The sequence below is a fragment of the Oncorhynchus mykiss genome, chromosome 19, assembly GCF_057628025.1.
Source record: "Oncorhynchus mykiss isolate SJ-2025 chromosome 19, ASM5762802v1, whole genome shotgun sequence".
Classification (NCBI taxonomy): Eukaryota; Metazoa; Chordata; class Actinopteri; order Salmoniformes; family Salmonidae; genus Oncorhynchus; species Oncorhynchus mykiss.
The window spans coordinates 66,875,672-66,895,790 of NC_143040.1; positions in this window are offsets into that span (position 1 = coordinate 66,875,672).

Here is a 20,119-nt window from a genome sequence, read left to right on the forward strand (position 1 = left end):
AACCCGCCCGCCCAACAGATATAACCGTGGGGAATGCGGGTTATAAGCCAACCCGTGCATAACTAAGGTGTTGTTCTTTACATCGTAGATCATTTGTCTTTGACTGGGCCATGTCTCTGAATGGAGCTAAGCCTCATTGAGCTACTGTTGACATGATGGGATGTCTAATGGGGGCAGCTAAGGCTGTGTTGCCCTTAGAAAAGACACGCTAAAAGTGGATTAGTTAATCATTGTTAGATTTCTGAGTTCACTTCAGAACGCTTTCCTCCTGCTGAGACTAATGCTAGTGCAATTATTCAGACTTCTGCTGTCGCCACTGAAAAAAATACCTATTGGAGAAACATTATCTCAAAAACTCGCAGCATTAGTTGACGTCTGTCCAATTTAACTACGGCATCAAATTAGGACTTTGACAGCATTGTCAGAGTAGTACTTGGAGTGACTTGCCTCCTCAAAATTAATGATATCCTGCTTGGAAAAAACGACCACCTTTCTCATGATGTCATAGACCATTGGCCATTGTAAAAGAGGAACAATGCCAACACAACATGTGTCCAGACTTCTTCTATGTGAAGGTTTTTAATAAGACGATCACTTAATATTCTTAGCTCACACTTAAGGCTTGCTCCCTGGTGCTGACTTGTTATTATAGACGAGGAAGGGGGTGAGATTTAATGAGATTTAAACTTCTTCAACTGTCAGAGCTAGCCTCATAAAACACACTGCAGGGCTCGTTCTCCCCAATCCAGACATCAGTCAATCTGAAGAGGCAGGCTCTCCTCTGTAATGTCCAGTCAAAACAAGAACATCCTTGGGGTAAGGATAAAAGTACAGATCTCAGACAAGATCAAGAGACAGAACATCTATCGGATGATTCTTCCACTTTTATGCAGCAAATAAAAATGGGACATTTCTTTAGAAGACTCGGAATGGCTGTTTTGATCATTTGGGTGTTTTGTGGTGACCTGTAGCCCTGCAATAGACCAGAGTCTTGTCTGGGGGTTTACTTACACATGAAGCTGCCTCACGCAACATTAACAGGACACCAAAGGCTCCTCACCCCTTGGTAATTCTGGCTCAGACAAGACTACTCACGCTATCCCACGTTATGTCACTTCCATTGTGTTTTTATGTTCATGGGTTTGAAGGGAAAACAGACACAGCTCTCATTTTTCAAGTAAAACAAATACTGTATTTTTTGAGAGTAAAAAAAATCCATTAACATCTTGGCCTTCATCAGAATGGTCTTCAATCTTCATGGACTTTTCAATTCTCAGTCCATGGAGCTAACCAGTGGTTTCGTTCAATAGGTTGGAATGTAAACAGATAAATTAATTTCACCTGAGAGCACCTAAAGCATATCTCAGATTGTGAGATTGTCAGAATCATTTCCCTGCTCCCTCCTTTTTCTTCCCTGCTCCCTTCTCTCTCTTCCCTGCTCCCTTCTCTCTCTTCCCTGCTCCCTTCTCTCTCTTCCATGCTCCCTCCTCTCTCTTACCTGCTCCCTCCTCTCCCTTCCCTGCTCCCTCCTCTCTCTTCCCTGCTCCCCCCTCTCTCTTCCCTGCTCCCTCCTCTCTCTTCCCTGCTCCCTTCTCTCTCTTCCCTGCTCCCTCCTCTCTCTTCCCTGCTCCCTCCTCTCTATTCGATGCTCCATCCCTTCCCCTTTACCTCTGACCTATCGTTCTATTGTTTGTACAGCATCAAAGGACTTAATTGCCTTACACACACACACGCACACACACACACACGCATGCACACACTTTCACCCTTTTACTCTCCTAAGGGAGATATTGATATTTTAAAATCATTAAATACAAATGATGATTTAGTGATTGGAAAAATGGTCATGTTTTAATTACGGTTACTATGTTTCTACATTTCTTTCGTAATTTGACCCCCTTTTTTCCCCCAATTTCAAGATTACAATCTTGTCTCATCACTGCAATTCCCCAAAGGGCTCGGTAGAGGCGAGGGCGAGTCATGCGTCCTCCGAAACATGATCCGCCAAGCTGCGCTCCTCAACAACCGCTCACTTAACCTGGAAGCCAGCTGCACCAATGTGTCAGAAGAAACACCGTTCAACTGATGACCAGAATCAGCCTGCAGGTGCCTGGCCCGCCACAAGGAGTCTTTAGAGCGAACCACAGGCTGTAGTGACGTTGCAACACAGTCCCTCAAATAACTGTGCCCCTCGGTAGGCCGTTCCTATGCTTTTATTTAAGCTAACACTCTATTTATTTTACAACATAGACCATGTTTCCATCCACAGATTTTAAATAAAGTCATATAAAAAAAAATCACAACAGCTGTGATGGAAAAAATATGTTTCATAACAATTTGATAAATGCCGATAGATAATTTGTTCATTAGACATGGTGGGATCTTTTTGTGTCTGTAAAATTATTTATTGGGGAAATGCCTTTATGAGTGAATATTGATATAGTAACCATCATATCGTCTCGTCCGTGTTTGGCCGGGGTAGGCCGTCATTGTAAATATTAATTTGTTTTTAACTGACTTGCCTAGTTAAATAAAAGTTTTAAAAAAATACATAATAATTGTCATTAATCTTAGTGCAGTATATTGACTCTGTGGTCATCATCACCATCATCATCAGCATCATCATCACTACCACCATCATATTATCTATAGATGGATAGATGTGAGTGAGGATGTTGCTACTGTAAGAGTATCAATGTCCACAATATATTAGCATTTTCCTTCCTCTCTACCCATTTGACATTTGAGTCATTTAGTAGACGCTGTTATCCAGAGCGACTTACAGGAGCAATAGGGTTAAGTGCCGTGCTCAAGGGCACATCGACAGATGGCTTGGGGAATCGAACCAGTGACCTCTCAAATCAAACTTTATTTGTCACATGCGCTGAATAAAAGTGTAGACCTAACCGCGAGATGCTTACTTACAAGCCCTTAATCAACAGTGCAGTTCAAGAAAGAGTTAAGAAAAATATATATATTAATCGAAGTAACTTGGAGTCACGCGATGACATGTGTGGTCCACCCACTATGATTCAGGAAAGCAAACAGTTTATTAGGCTACAGATTAAATCATTTGTGATGAACTTCACAGGGTGGTGAAAGTGCACAGTGATGAGCTTTATGTGCAGCATTGAAGGTCTTATTCTGGTGACATGATGATCGATGATTGGCTGCTCTCGTGCTTATCCATAATAATCTCATAATGCAGGTAGCCTACTTGCACTGTACCCACTGTATTCTAGTGTCATGACGTTGGCCTGGGGGGTAGGTTTATGACAGTCATAAATACCTCTTCCCCCCTTTTTTCTCTCTCTACCCTACTGTTGTTACATTTGCAAAAACCTTGGTTAACATAGAGATTCTGGGAACATCAGAAGGTGGGGGGAAATGAACTATGAACTACTTCAGGTAATCCGAACAATTGAACATATGCAATGGTACTTAATGAATATGATGTCAGTTCGGTTGTCATCTGAGACATTCTCATCAATGATAAGATGACATAAACTCTAGAGTGGAAAGTCTACACTTCAGAATTATCGGATTCCCATGGAATTGTTGTTCAATTTAAATGTTTGAATATGAAATTATTCGTGATGGGATGAAATGTGATTTTAGCTTCTAAAATGTGAGATTTGATCTTTCATAAGACAGGGCTCTGCACAATCAGTGGCCCGCTCCTGTGAAGGGACATGGGCTATAAAACTTTTCAAACACGCCCTCCTCTCTCTTCCTATATATGCCCTTGACGACAATATAACTTCCTGTTCCGAGGACTTGAGGACGACGGTCCTATGTCAGAATGGTTCAGATAATAACTACAAAACGAAGCCAACATCAACGTGAGCTTTGGTTGCGAATGGTATGAATTTTGAACTCTTATTCCCTACAGAAGTGATACCTCCTAGCCGTTGAGTTAGCAACAACAGCAGATGCAACGAGGGTTAGGAAGGAACAGACAGAGTATCCCGTCTATTACCCAACGACGTTACTACAACGTATACAATTGACAACCAGAGACATTCTTCAAAGGACTCGGTTTGGCAACACGGCCTTCCATCTGCCACCAACCTACTGAAGCGCAGCTCAGAGTAAAGTTTTATTGCATTTTCTTTTTCCAAATGGGCGGTAATTTAGAATGCATCAGATACTGTATTTACGATAGCACAGCTTCTCCCTGTGTCCCTCAGTCTTCCCGCTCTTTCACTCAAACCCAGCCCTTTTCCTTTGTGTAACAAGCTGTCATATCTGTTCCGCCCGCTAGGGACGTTTTCCTTTATGACGGAATTTGTAATCAAGTTATGATTTAATTATGTGTATGTGTAATTCTGTGTGATTAGTTAGGTATTTAGTTAATAAATAATTAAACCCAATTTTGTATTGCTGATTCAAATTGTTAGCCAGGGTTCGTGCAGATAACCAAGAATGTACAACTTTCAGATGAGACTGAATTAAGTCGACGATTGATATTGACTGCTATTAATGTAAAATATTACTAGGTCATTAAGAGTTTATTCGGAAGATAACAGCTCTATAAATATTATTTTCTGGTGCCCGACTCTCTAGTTAATTACATTTACATGATTAGCTCAATCAGGTGATATTAATTACGGAGAAATTATTTTATAGAATAGCATGTCATATCACTTAATCCGGCATAGCCAAAGACACGACACTAGTCAATTCCACTCCGACATTGCTCGTCCTAATATTGATATATTTCGTAATTCCATTCTTTTACTTTTAGATTTGTGTGTATTGTTGTAAATTGTTAGATACTACTGCACTGTTGGAGCTAGGAACACAAGCATTTCGCTACACCTGCAAAAACATCTACTAAATAAATATGTGTATTATGACCAATAACATTTGATTTGATTTGAGGTGTTGGCTTGAGTACACGTGGGCATATTTGGTAATATGCAACAGTTTTTGTGACAAAACCATCAGTTGAGTTTAACATTTTATGGAAACCCATTTAGATTGCATGTTTTATTCGGTACCTGGGAATTAATTAAGCTAGGGTCATTTTTTCTCAATTTCCCGCCTGACTGATGTACATAAAGTAAACTGCCTATTACTCAGGGTCAGAAGCCAGGATATACAAATAATTGGTACCATTGGATAGAAAACACTTTGAAGTTTGTGGAAATGTTAAAATAATGTATGGGACTAGAACACAATTTATATGGTAGGAGGAAATCCAAAGAAAAATCAACCATCATTTTTGTATTTTTGAGAGCCCATGCTCTGACAATGGAAAACATAGGGGCATATGCAATTCCAGCTCCCAGATTGTAATTCCTATGTCTTCCACTAGATGTCAACAGTCTTTGTTCAAGGCTTCAGGCTTGTAACTTGAATAATGAAGAAGAAATAGGAGTTTTAGTACCACGACACCAGTTTGGAAATCCGTGTTTGAGCGCGAGATGAAGAGGACGCACACCTGCTAATTTTGCTTTCCTATTGAACATACTTCTTTCCGTATGAAATATTATAGTTTAATTACATTTTGGGGAATGAATAGGAACATATTTTGACGTGTTCACTGCACGTTGAACGAGTGGATTACTCAAATCGATGGTGCCAACTAAATGGACTTTTTGGGATATAAAGAAGGTTTTTATCTAACAAAACAACATTACATGTTGTAACTGGGACCCTTTGGATTGGAAATCAGAGGAAAATGTTCAAACAGTAAGTGAATATTTAACCGCTATTTGTGAATTTATGAAACCTGTGCTGGTTGAAAAAATTTAATTTAATTTCAATTTATCCACAATAAATCAGTTTGATGGAAACACGTCTCTGGTGGGAAGATGAGCATCTTATTTCATGAAGATTTTGGAATATTCACATGAAAATCTGTCGCCTAATGTCTGATTTAAATGTAAACACCTCTATGTACAGTTGAAGTCGAAAGTTCGCATACGCCTTAGCAAAATACATTTAAACTCAGTTTTTCACAATTCCTGACATGTAATCCAAGTAGAAATTCCCTATTTTAGGTCAGTTAGGATCACCACTTTATTTTAAGAATGTCAAATGTCAGAATAATAGTAGAGAGAATGATTTCTTTCAGCTTTTATTTATTTCATCACATTCCCAGTGGGTCAGAAGGTTACATACATTCAATTAGTATTTGGTAGCATTGGCTTTACATTTTTTGACTTGAGTCAAATGTTTCGGATAGCCTTCCATAAGCTTCCCACAATAAGTTGGGTGAATTTTGGCCCATTCCTCCTGACAGAGCTGGTGTAACTGAGTCAGGTTTGTAGGTCTCCTTGCTTGCACACATTTTACAGTTCTGCCCACAAATTTTCTATAGGGTTGAGGTCAGGGCTTTGTGATGGCCACTCCAATAAATAGATTTTGTTGTCCTTAAGCCATTTTGCCACAACTTTGGAAGTATGCTTGGGGTCATTGTCCATTTGGAAGACCCATTTGCGACCAAGCTTTAACTTCCTGGCTGATGTCTTGAGATGTTGCTTCAATATATCCACATAATTTTCCTGCCACATGATGCCATCTATTTTGTTAAGTGCATCAGCCCCTCCTGCAGCAAAGCACCCCCACGATATGATGCTGCCACCCCCGTGCTTCACAGTTGGGATGGTGTTCTTCGGCTTGCAAGCCTCCCCTTTTTCCTCCAAACATAACTATGGTCATTATGGCCAAACATTTATATTTTTGTTTCATCAGACCAGAGGACATTTCTCCAAAAAGTGCGATCTTTGTCCCCATGTGCAGTTGCAAAACAGTTTTGGAGCAGTGGCTTCTTCCTTGCTGAGCGGCCTTTCATGTCCATATAGGACTTGTTTTACTGTGGATATAGATACTTTTGTACCCGTTTCCTCCGCATCTTCACAAGGTCCTTTGCTGTTGTTCTGGGATTGATTTGCATTCGTACGTCTCCTTCCTGAGCGGTATGACGACTGCGTGGTCCCATGGGGTTTATCCTTGCTGGGCCAATTGTGCGCCGCCCTATAGAACACTAACATCTTGACCAGACCGCTCTTGCACGTGCGTCCGTTTGCACCATCAGCATGTTGATTTTGTCCACCCACACCAGTCTTAATCAGGACATGCAGGTGGAATATACAAACAAACTCTGAACCAACTATATTAATTTTGGGACAGGTCGAAAAGCATTAAGCATTTTGGGCAATTTAGCTAGCTATCTGGCTGTTGCTAGCTAATTTGTCCTGGGATATAATCCTGAAATGCCCAAGGTCCTCTACTCCGACAATTAATCCACAGATAAAATATTAAACCGAGTTCATTTATAGTAATCTCTCCTCCTTCAGTCTTCTTCTTCTTTGGATTTTATTTGGCGGTTGGCAACCAACTTTAAGGTGCATTACCACTACCAACTGGACTGGAGTGTGGACATCTTTCAATCACCCACATGGGTATATGCTCCTAAAAACCAATGAGATGGGAGAGGTGGGACTTGCAGTGCGTTAAACATCACAAATAGAACCAAGTTCTGTTTTAGCGCCTGGTTACGCAGATGCGTCATTGATGTGCGTAAGCAGTATGGGTGCAATGATTGTATAAAATGTATGTGTACATTTATTTTGCAACGCTCGTGCATATTGTGACAAAAAAGCTTTGTAAATTGAAGAACAACGTGATAAAAACATTTAAAAAATCTATGTTACAGAATGAGACTAGTGATCTCAGCTGTCATCATATTTCGCCAGGCAATCGGGAAGATTCATGTTCTAGACATATCCAAAGACCTTGTCTGAAACAGGCACATATTATAGTTATTTTATATCAGTAAACAGCCCATGTAGGTCATCATGTTGCCTTGAAATGTCCCAAGGTAGCAGTAATAGGTTGTTTTCCCATCTCCCCTAAATCCATTCCGTTTTCAAAGGGATTGTTAAATAAATGTAAACTATTGGTTGTAATATCATCACCACTTGAAGAGCATAGTCAAACCTATAAATGTACTATTTTTCCACCCAAAACAAGTGCGCACATTGAGCTCTATCATCAGAGGTTATACAGCAAGTAACTGCACACTTTTCAGTAAACATCAACTGATCATGTCATTTCAGATTCGTAGGGTAGCCTCACGATATCTCTCAATATTGACCGCCATTAATTGGATATTTGAGTGATTATAAAATAAACGTGAACTATACCTGACAAGTATGAGTGGTTTATCTTTTGTTGGCTCTGCCTGTTTATCTGTCAAGCAGCAGAAGGGCACATTTGCCTATGTAATATTACTGTTAGCTTATAAGTTTACTTAGCAAGCTACCGGTAGTAACTTTGTACATTTGGATAAACATATAGAGGTAAGTAGACCTAATGTACTTTTTTTCTGCAAACAATGTAGGCCTACAGTACCTAGCGAAGTTAGCTAACATGATTTCCTTTTCAACATTGTTTTTAAGAGTGTTTAATTAGGATTGCTGCTGAAAGACATGATAAAGGCTACATTGATTGAAGGACTGCTTCAAATTGGCTAGCTGGGACATTCCTGAAGTCAGTTGTCCTTTACCATGAAAACACAAAGATATGAATCGCAAAGGTTGTTTTTTGCATTTTGACCATTTTTGTTTTGTGGATGTAGGTGTTTTTGTCATGTCCCAGCATGGTATTCATCAACATCTACATAAAATATTCAACATATTTACTAATTATTTTATAGTCCTACTTAAAATCTCTGTAAAAAAAAAATAATGTTCATTGATTTTAAGAATTTCTGTGTGTCCCTGATTTCCCTTTCCACCCTGTTAGTTTGTAGTAATACCCCTTTAAAGAGCAGCCCCTTCCCACAATGACATCACATTCAGGAAGTGTCACTCATTTTTGGGATGGGAAAACAACAGCGCTAAGTATCAACAGCCTGTTTTATCTATATTTTAGTGTTTCATGATGTTAGTCAGTTAGGCTCACCTTCCAACAGGACAATGAACCCAAGCTCACAGCCAAAACAACGCAGGAGTAGCTTTGGGACAAGTCTCTGAATGTCCTTGAGTGTCCCAGCCAGAGCCCGGACTTGAACCCGATCAAACTGCTCTGGAGAGACATGAAAATAGCTGTGCAGCAACGTTCCCCATCCAACCTGACAGAGCTTGAGAGGATCTGCAGAGAAACATGGGAAAAACTCCCTAAATACAGGTGTGCCAAGCTTGTAGCGTCATACCCAAGAAGACTCCATGCTGTAATCGCTGCCAAAGGTACTTCAACAAAGTACTGAATAAAAGGTCTGAATACTTATGTAAATGTGATATTTCTGTTTTGGATATGTCGTTATGGGGTATTGTGTGTAGATTGATAAGGGGGGTGGACTTTTTTATCAACTTTAGAATAAGGCTGTAACGTAACAAAATGTGGAAAAAGTAAAGTTGTCTGAATACTTTCTGAAGGCACTATGTGTGTGTCTGTATCACAGGCACCTAGTAACATTGGTTGAAAATGGTAAATATTAGGGGATATCTGACATTTAATTAGATATAAGGAGTAGACATGCTCCAGATACAGTTGTCCTTCATTTTGTAGGGAGCTAGGATATTCTCAGTAATGGGACAGTTTTCTACATGCATCCAATCAGGACCTCAGAAATCTCGCTACTACCGTATGAGTCCAGAGAGATATCTAGGGCTAACATATTTGTAGAATATTTTAACTCCGGAAAGGGTATGTGTCAACATGCTGACATATCTAAGGCTTTATACTTAGACATGAAGTAATCCACATACTTTCAGAAATGTATCATTTCCTGATAACTTATGGATCTGTATTTTTCCCAAAATACATCATTTCAGTAGATATCCTTACACGATATGAAATATTCATCCTCAAACACTACATGACCAAAAGTATGTGGACACCTGCTTGTCTCATTCCAAAATTGACCTGTTTAAAGGTCTTACATCGACTGCGGAGAGCCTGATCACACAGTCATCCGGAACAGCTGATGATCTCATTCATGTTTCAGTTTTACTTGCCTCAAAGCGAGCATATAAGTTATTTAGCTCATCTGGTAGGCTCGTGTCACTGGGCAGCTCTCGGCTGTGCTTTCCTTTGTAGTCTGTAATAGTTTGCAAGCTCTGCCACCTCCAACGAGCATCGGAGCCGGTGTAGTACGATTCGATCTTAGTCCTGTATTGACGCTTTGCCTGTTTGATGGTTCGTCGGAGGGCAGGATTTCTTATAACCTTCCAGGTTAAGAGCCTATAAGACGGCAGCCCTCCCCTCCGGTGCCATCTTGTTAATATCACTCCAGAGAACGTGTTTCCACTGCTTTACACCACACCAGCCGACACTTGGCATTGCACACAAGCCTGAGATTACCATGTGCGACTGCTCAGCCATGGAAACCCATTTCATGAAGCTCCCGACAAACAGCTTTTGTGCATTCGCTGCTTCTAGAGGCAGTTTGGAACTTGGTAGTAAGTGTTGCAACCAAGGACAATATTTTTACATGCTATGCGCTTCAGCACTCTGTAGTACCGTTCTGTGAGCTCCACTTATTTGAAGGGGTGTCCACATATATTTGTATATACAGTATATGTCTAACTGAAAATTGACTAAATCTGGCTCATGACCAGAACCCAAATTATTTTATCTGTTCAGGCGGCAAATATCATCTTTATTCGTCACGTGAATGTGACATACAGTGCTTTGCGAAAGTATTCGGCCCCCTTGAACTTTGCGACCTTTTGCCACATTTCAGGCTTCAAACATAAAGATATAAAACTGTATTTTTTTGTGAAGAATCAACAACAAGTGGGACACAATCATGAAGTGGAACGACATTTATTGGATATTTCAAACTTTTTTAACAAATCAAAAACTGAAAAATTGGGCGTGCAAAATTATTCAGCCCCCTTAAGTTAATACTTTGTAGCGACACCTTTTGCTGCGATATCAGCTGTAAGTCGCTTGGGGTATGTCTCTATCAGTTTTGCACATCGAGAGACTGAATTTTTTTCCCATTCCTCCTTGCAAAACAGCTCGAGCTCAGTGAGGTTGGATGGAGAGCATTTGTGAACAGCAGTTTTCAGTTCTTTCCACAGATTCTCGATTGGATTCAGGTCTGGACTTTGACTTGGCCATTCTAACACCTGGATATGTTTATTTTTGAACCATTCCATTGTAGATTTTGCTTTATGTTTTGGATCATTGTCTTGTTGGAAGACAAATCTCCGTCCCAGTCTCAGGTCTTTTGCAGACTCCATCAGGTTTTCTTCCAGAATGGTCCTGTATTTGGCTCCATCCATCTTCCCATCAATTTTAACCATCTTCCCTGTCCCTGCTGAAGAAAAGCAGGCCCAAACCATGATGCTGCCACCACCATGTTTGACAGTGGGGATGGTGTGTTCAGGGTGATGAGCTCTGTTGCTTTTACACCAAACATAACGTTTTGCATTGTTGCCAAAAAGTTCAATTTTGGTTTCATCTGACCAGAGCACCTTCTTCCACATGTTTGGTGTGTCTCCCAGGTGGCTTGTGGCAAACTTGTGGCAAACTTTAAACAACACTTTTTATGGATATCTTTAAGAAATGGCTTTCTTCTTGCCACTCTTCAATAAAGGCCAGATTTGTGCAATATACGACTGATTGTTGTCCTATGGACAGAGTCTCCCACCTCAGCTGTAGATCTCTGCAGTTCATCCAGAGTGATCATGGGCCTCTTGGCTGCATCTCTGATCAGTCTTCTCCTTGTATGAGCTGAAAGTTTAGAGGGGCGGCCAGGTCTTGGTAGATTTGCAGTGGTCTGATACTCCTTCCATTTCAATATTATCGCTTGCACAGTGCTCCTTGGGATGTTTAAAGCTTGGGAAATATTTTTGTATCCAAATCCGGCTTTAAACTTCTTCACAACAGTATCTCGGACCTGCCTGGTGTGTTCCTTGTTCTTCATGATGCTCTCTGCACTTTTAACGGACCTCTGAGACTATCACAGTGCAGGTGCATTTATACGGAGACTTGATTACACACAGGTGGATTGTATTTATCATCATTAGTCATTTAGGTCAACATTGGATCATTCAGAGATCCTCACTGAACTTCTGGAGAGAGTTTGCTGCACTGAAAGTAAAGGGGCTGAATAATTTTGCACGCCCAATTTTTCAGTTTTTGATTGTTAAAAAAGTTTGAAATATCGAATAAATGTTGTTCCACTTCATGATTGTGTCCCACTTGTTGTTGATTCTTCACAAAAAAATACAGTTTTATATCTTTATGTTTGAAGCCTGAAATGTGGCAAAAGGTCGCAAAGTTCAAGGGGGCCGAATACTTTCGCAAGGCACTGTATCTGAGCATACAGCAGCATATTCAGGCAACAAGGCAAACATTGTCATATTTAATCCAAAGCACATCTCTGCTGTATCTGTTTTAAAAATGCAGCATAGTAAATCCAGAGCTCTAATCACAACACCCGTTTTCTGTAAAGATGCAAACGTAGGCAAATCTTTGCTCAAAATGTATTTGATTTATTTAACAGAAAATTAAAGTGTTTATTGTGGACGATGGATGTGATGGGTACAGATTGGGTTGTCAGCGGAGGCGGTTCCTGAAGTCCAGACCCAACATGGTGGTAGTGTTGGTCTGTGATCCACTTCAAACTGTCAATGCAGAAATCATAAAAACATATTTTTTCAATATTGCAAGAAGATTGTCATTTTACATACCAATAGTCTTGGCCAATCACCAGTCAGCACCACATTCATGTTTTGTGTAATTGTCATTTTAGGGGAGTTGACTTTACGTATGACCCCGGCATAGATCCCAGATTGTTCGGTGCTGGAGCTAGTCAGTCCTTAAGTGTTTGTTGCTTGTGTACAATAAACATCACGGAAAGAAGGTTTGTTGTGGTCTTTCCACCCACGTCCTCCATATCTGCTGTACAGTGATTTATTAGTTAGCTAGATTCACAGTGCTAGCCAGGTTAGCTGCTGAGGTGATTGAGCATTAGCTAATGATAGCTCACACTCAATGAAGATCTTGAACCACAACACCAGTGAAAAAAAATGTGAGCCATCCAATCTTTTATGTGGACTTTCAGACGTTTGTGTGTGTTTTGGGGCATTCTCACTGATTGCGACATTGCCAGCTAGCTTGTTAGCTAGATTCAGTTGCTACAGTAGATAGCTATTTACAGGGTCTCCCCCCTCCCCTTGCACTGCACAATCCCTGAACTTGTTGCTATGGCAACCCAATGGCAGCTAGCACAGTGAGAACAAGACTGGCCTATTTTGCCTTTTTGTGAAGATTATTATAATTTTATAATATTCTGGATTTTTAGTTTACATTTTCTTCCCAAAGAAAGGGTATCTGAAGTTGAGCATGTCCCTGCTTGCCTTCCAGCATACCTGGAAGAGAAGATTGAGAGGATATGGGACCTAGTTGAGAGGAGTTTGGACCAGTTGGAGAGAACGGAGGTGCAGGACTGCTCTTCTAGCGGCTACCCAGTCCCAGCAGCAAAACCGGAGGAGAGGGGAAAAGTGTTGCCCCCGGCAACGGTGTCCCCAGCGACAGTGAGCCCTCAAGCGAAGGTGACCAGCCTATCGGCCGTGACCCCAGCGACGGTGACCAGAACAATGATGGTGACCCTCGGCGGCGACACCCGGCAGTGGTGACCCCAGCGATGGTGTCCCCGGTGATGGTGCCCCCGGCGATGGTGAGCCCCCCAGCAACAGAGACCCTGGCGACTGTGAACCCCCCAGCAAAGGTGACCGCAGCAACGGTGAGATCTCCTATGATGCACCCTGCTGCTCACACAGAGGTCACTGCCCTTGACACCGACAAGGTCCCCACCCTGTGGCCCGCTCTGAGGTCACTGCCCTCAACATCGGGCAAGGCCCTCACCCTGCGGCCCTCTCTGAGGTCACTGCCCTCGACTCCGGGCAAGGTCCACATCCTGCAGCCTGCTTCAAAGTCACTGCCCTCGACACTGGGCAAGACCCCTACCCCGCTGCTGGCACCAAGGTCTCCGCCGCGATGCCGGGCAGAGCCACCCCTCTGCATCTACCGATGTTGTTGATACAGGCCATGGAGTGACCCTTCAGCCAGGCCATGGAGTGACCCTGGGACCGCAGAGTGAATATCGCTGAGCCAACACTGAACATTCTTTGAGTCTGGATATTCCTCTCTGAACATCTCGGGCACTACAGTGGGTCTGCCCCAGTCCATTGTGGAAGAAAAACGCAGACCAACAGCTACACGCCACCTTCTAACAAAGACTTCTATTACACACCCCACCCACCAAGTTCATGTCAGAGTTCAAGTAACAGACACACCTCAACATCAACTATTCAGAGGAGAACGTGTGAATCAGGCCTTCATGGTCGAATTGCTGCAAAGAAACCACTACTTAAGGACACCAATAAGAAGAGACTTGCTTGGACCAAGAAACACGAACAATGGACATTAGACCGGTGGAAATCTGTCCTTTGGTCTGAGGAGTCCAAATTTTGGGATTTTCGGTTCTAACCGTCGTGTCTATGTGTGACACAGAGTGGATGAACGGATGATCTATGCATGTGTGGTTCCCACCGTGAAGCATGGAGGGGAGGTGTGATGGTGTGGGGGTGTTTTGCTGATGACACTGTCAGTGATTTATTTAGAATTCAAGGCACACTTAACCAGCATGGCTACCAAAGCATTCTGCACCGATACGCCATCCCATCTGGTTTGTGCTTAGTGGGACTATGAAGGAGAATGACCTCGCCTCCACAATCACACGACCTCAAACTAATTGAGATGGTTTGGGATGAGTTGGAAGCTGGTTGAAAGAATGAAGAGTACGCAAAGCTGTCAAGGCAAAGATTGGCTACTTTGAAGAATCTAAAATGTATGTTGAAATGTTTAACACTTTTTTGGTTACTGCAAAATTCCATATGTGTTGTTTTGTAATTTTTATGCCTTCTATTATGATGGTAGAAAATAGAACAATTTAAATATATATATTGTGTCCAAACTTTTGACTGGTACTGTGTGTATATATATACAGTGCCTTGCGAAAGTATTCGGCCCCCTTGAACTTTGCGACCTTTTGCCACATTTCACGCTTCAAACATAAAGATATAAAACTGTATTTTTTTGTGAAGAATCAACAACAAGTGGGACACAATCATGAAGTAGAACGACATTTATTGGATATTTCAAACTTTTTTAACAAATCAAAGACTGAAAAATTGGGCGTGCAAAATTATTCAGCCCCCTTAAGTTAATACTTTGTAGCGCCACCTTTTGCTGCGATTACAGCTGTAAGTAGCTTGGGGTATGTCTCTATCAGTTTTGCACATCGAGAGACTGAATTTTTTTCCCATTCCTCCTTGCAAAACAGCTCGAGCTCAGTGAGGTTGGATGGAGAGCATTTGTGAACAGCAATTTTCAGTTCTTTCCACAGATTCTCGATTGGATTCAGGTCTGGACTTTGACTTGGCCATTCTAACACCTGGATATGTTTATTTTTGAACCATTCCATTGTAGATTTTGCTTTATGTTTTGGATCATTGTCTTGTTGGAAGACAAATCTCTGTCCCAGTCTCAGGTCTTTTGCAGACTCCATCAGGTTTTCTTCCAGAATGGTCCTGTATTTGGCTCCATCCATCTTCCCATCAATTTTAACCATCTTCCCTGTCCCTGCTGAAGAAAAGCAGGCCCAAACCATGATGCTGCCACCACCATGTTTGACAGTGGGGGTGGTGTGTTCAGCTGTGTTGCTTTTACGCCAAACATAACGTTTTGCATTGTTGCCAGAAAGTTCAATTTTGGTTTCATCTGACCAGAGCACCTTCTTCCACATGTTTGGTGTGTCTCCCAGGTGGCTTGTGGCAAACTTCAAACGACACTTTTTATGGATATCTTTAAGAAATGGCTTTCTTTTTGCCACTCTTCCATAAAGGCCAGATTTGTGCAATAGACGACTGATTGTTGTCCTATGGACAGAGTCTCCTACCTCAGCTGTAGATCTCTGCAGTTCATCCAGAGTGATCATGGGCCTCTTGGCTGCATCTCTGATCAGTCTTCTCCTTGTATGAGCTGAAAGTTTAGAGGGACGGCCAGGTCTTGGTAGATTTGCAGTGGTCTGATACTCCTTCCATTTCAATATTATTGCTTGCACAGTGCTCCTTGGGATGTTTAAAGCTTGGGAAATCTTTTTGTATCCAAATCCGGCTTTAAACTTCTTCACAACAGTATCTCGGACCTGCCTGGTGTGTTCCTTGTTCTTCATGATGCTCTTTGCGCTTTTGACGGACCTCTGAGACTATCACAGTGCAGGTGCATTTATACGGAGACTTGATTACACACAGGTGGATTGTATTTATCATCATTAGTCATTTAGGTCAACATTGGATCATTCAGAGATCCTCACTGAACTTCTGGAGAGAGTTTGCTGCACTGAAAGTAAAGGGGCTGAATAATTTTGTACGCCCAATTTTTCAGTTTTTGATTTGTTAAAAAAGTTTGAAATATCCAATAAATGTCGTTCCACTTCATGATTGTGTCCCACTTGTTGTTGATTCTTCACAAAAAAATACAGTTTTATATCTTTATGTTTGAAGCCTGAAATGTGGCAAAAGGTCGCAAAGTTCAAGTGGGCCGAATACTTTCGCAAGGCACTGTACATACATACATACATACATACACGCACGCACGCAAACACACACACACACACACACACACACACACACACACACAGTTGAAGTCGGAAGTTTCCTCACTTAGGTTGGAGTCATTAACTCATTTTTCAAAAACTCCACAAATGTCTTGTTATTAGCAAACTATAGTTTTGGCAAGTCGGTTAGGACATCTACTTTGTGCATGACACAAGTAATTTTTCCAACAATTGTTTACAGACAAATTATTTCACTTCTAATTCACTGTATCACAATTCCATTTGGTCAGAGGTTTCATGCACTAAGTTGACTGTGCAATTAAACAGCTTGGAAAATTCCAGAAAATGATGTCATGGCTTTAGAAGCTTCTGATAGGCTAATTTACATAATTTGAGTCAATTGTAGGTGTACCTGTGGATGTATTTCAAGGCCTACCTTCAAACTCAGTGCCTCTTTGCTTGACATCATGGGAAAGTCAAAAGAAATCAGCCAAGACTTTAAAAAAAATTGTAGAACCTCCGCAAGTATGGTTCATCCTTGTGAGCAATTTCCAAACACCTGAAGGTACCACGTTCATCTGTACAAACGATAGTATGCAAGTATAAACACCATGGGACCATGCAGCCGTCATACCACTCAGGAAGGAGACACGTTCTGTCTCCTAGAGATGAACGTACTTTGGTGCGAAAAGTGCAAATCAATCCAGAACATCAGCAAAGGACCTTGTGAAGATGCTGGAGGAAACAGGTACAAAAGTATCTACATCCACAGTAAAACGAGTCCCATATCGACATAACCGGATAGGCCGCTCAGCAAGGAAGAAGCCACTGCTCCAAAAGAGCCATAAAAATCCCGACTACTGTCTGCAACTGCACATGGGGACAAAGATTTTACTTTTTGGAGAAATGTCCTCTGGTCTGATGAAACAAAAATAGAACTGTTTAGCCATAATGACCATTGTTATGTTTGGAGGAGAAAGGGGAGGCTTGCAAGCCGAAGAACACCATCCCAACCGTGAAGCACGGGGGTGGCAGCTTCATGATGTAGGGGTGCTTTGCCGCAGGAGGGACTGGTGCACTTCACAAAATCGACAACATCATGAGGCAGGAAAATTATGTGGATATATTGAAGCAACATCATTACTAGTTAAAGTTTGGTCACAAATGGGTCTTCGAAATGAACAACGACCCCAAGCATACTTCCAAAGTTGTGGCAAAATGGCTTAAGGACAACAAATTCAAGGTATTGGAGTGGCCTTCACAAAGCCCTTACCTCAATCCTATAGAAAATGTGTGGGCAGAACTGAAAAAGTGTGTGCGAGCAAGGATCCCTACGAACCTGACTCAGGTACACCAGCTCTGTCAGGAGAATTGGGATAAAATTCACCCAATTTATTGTGGGAAGCTTGTGGAAGGCTACCCAAAATGTTTGACCCAAATTAAGCAATTTAAAGGCAATGCTACCAAATAATAATTGGGTTTATGTAAAATTCTGACCCACTGGGAATGTGATGAAAGAAATCAAATCTGAAAGAAATCATTCTCTCTACTATTATTCTGACATTTCACATTCTTAAAATAAAGTGGTGATCCTAACTGACGAAAGACAGGTAATTTTACATGTCATTACATGTCAGGAATTGTGAAAAACTGAGATTAAAAGTATTTGGCTAAGGTGTATGTTAACTTCCGACTTCAACTGTATATATATATATATATCAAATATATTATAATGGTTACATGCATTTGTTAGGAAATGGCACCATCACTCAGAGCTTCCTTCAATGCAGCAGCGTTACAGAGCACACCTTAAAGCAGAGTCAGAGAGAAAACAAAATGACCTTGAGAAAGAGAATGTCAGAGAGACATGGAAAAAGAAGATAATTGCAGATGTCAGTGAGAGAGAGAAGCGTGTTCTAAGGGAAAAATTGAGAAAGATGAAGAGAGAAGAAAAAGCCAGAGCAACAACCGGGGAATATTTTACCCCAACCCCCACTTCCTGAACATGACCCAATACCAGGGCCCTCAAGGTTAGATCAAGCTTGAAGCTGGGTACTTTGATGCTTTATTAGTCAGGATCTATTTGAGTTGTGTTCACAACAGTTCACAATATGTGTGCATTATTCTATATTACTAAACATATCCATGTTATTACTATGCTTGTTTGTTGATTCATTCATTCATTGATTAACTGATTTGTTGATTGATTCATTGATTAGTTTACTGATTGCAATATTAATAGTGCTGATTGTGTTTTCGACAAAGACGTCACGGTCAAATAAAGACCAATGATGAAAAGAAAAGGATCACGAAAGAGATCAAGAAACTTCAAGCCACCTTGGAAAAAGAGAAAAATACAAGACATTTCAAACGCACTAAGGGGAACTCCAAATCTCCTCTGATTGCTGTGCTGAGGCATCATCCTGTCCATCCAACCATTAGAAAAACTCTTCTGTTGCACTCCTCATTGGTCGAAGGCATTAGAACTAAATATCACAACACCAGAAAAGTGAAGGAGAGGCAGATGATTGCAAGAGTAACTGCTGAGAAAATAGTGAAGAAGTGCTGACTGCAAAGGCTCGCCCAGAATATTTTAGTTTTTTCAAAGAAGAGGGCTGGATCAGATGGAGATCTTTGTACCTTTTGTGTGGACGAAGAGAAACCGGGCAACTGCTGAGTCGCATGACTGTAGGATGAAACAAATTGTCACACGAAACAATAAGAAGATGCAAAGGGAGCTGACTGACACAATGAAGAATTTACACAGGAAGTTCCTGTCAGAAAGTCAAGACTCGATCTGGTACTCTTTCTTCTGCACCTTTAGGCCATTTTGGGTTGTGACACCCATGGAATCTGACCGTGAGATGTGCCAGTATAAAACCCATGAGAATCTCCAATTCATGGCTAACAGCCTGTACAGCTGTGGGCTTATCGCCCAAAAATATCTTAGCAGATGCCACTGTGTGCAACACCAAGTCTAAAACCCCTGCATATGATGAGTACGATGAGTGTAAGGAATTCCACATTAACACTCACATCTAAAACCCCATCAAACAAAGAAATTACCCTGACCCAATGTTCAGTTGAGAACTCCAAAGATGAAAAACAGAGGGCCAACATTATAGTGAAGAAGGAGGTGACGACAACTAAGGACACACTTTTCAGTCAGTTCCAGGACCTTCGGGTTCAGGTACCACCTTTTCAACATCAGATGGAAATATGCAGCATACAGAGAGCTGAGGGAGAATCTCAAGCACAACCCGTGTTTGATTCATGTGGACTTCAGTGAGAATTACTTCTGCAAACACTCCATAGAAGTCCAGTCGGTTCATTTCAGCAGGTGACCCTCCACACTGGAGTATTATATGCAGGAGCACAGCCTTCAGCCGCTGTCTTCTGCGCCATCTCCCCAAAAAGAAGGCAAGACCCGCCAGCAAGCTGGGCACACCTTGAACAAGTTCGGGAGATGGTGAAGGAAAGGTACCCATAAGTTAACCGGCTGCACATCCTCAGCGACGGGCCAGCAAA